The 572-nt window shown below is 51.7% G+C and overlaps 1 pseudogene; it reads right to left on the bottom strand.

Annotated features, from left to right (window-relative positions):
• Positions 1 to 393: 393 nt before the first annotated feature.
• LOC138940962 (U2 spliceosomal RNA) lies at positions 394 to 572 on the bottom strand (annotated as a pseudogene).

Genomic DNA, 572 nt, shown 5'->3' with positions numbered 1-572 from the left:
CACACCCGCGCACCGCACACTCACCGCACTGCCGCACGTCACTCTCGGCGCAGAGCCCCAGGTCGAGGGAGCCCTAACCAACAAAACTCGCGGAGCACACGCGTCGCGGCACTTCACTTTTCGCACGGAATACACGAAATCACAAGTCGCTTCCCGGCAAACGAAAAATCGCGGACACTCACTCGCGGAATATAAATAAACAATGAATAAAATACTTCTCTGAGCTAAGTCAACTATTCTAACGAATATAATGCCCACGCGCGAGAGAGAGGTTAGGTGCACGTGGGCACCCCAGGGATCCAGCGTACCGCGCCGATTTCCGGAGACCTGGTGCAAGCAGGTTATCTGCCACGGGGTTGATACCTAATAACCTGATGGGGTTGTGCTTTACCAGATTATTAGGCCGTTCCTGACGGTACTGCAATGCCAGGCCGACCCGCGGCAGAGTCGGAGCAAGCTCCGGTCACCCGCCAGGTTCCAAAAATCAGTTTAATATTCTGAATCCCCTATGGGGATTGTATCAGATATTAAGCTGATAAGAACAGATAAATTGCCGTTTATTTTTCAGTTAA

The sequence above is a fragment of the Polyergus mexicanus genome, unplaced genomic scaffold (assembly GCF_030449975.1).
Source record: "Polyergus mexicanus isolate NDT 795.1 unplaced genomic scaffold, iyPolMexi1.0 SCAF_17, whole genome shotgun sequence".
Taxonomy (NCBI): domain Eukaryota; kingdom Metazoa; phylum Arthropoda; class Insecta; order Hymenoptera; family Formicidae; genus Polyergus; species Polyergus mexicanus.
The sequence above is the reverse complement of the archived record's forward strand: the minus strand, read 5'-3'. Positions and strand labels throughout refer to the sequence as shown.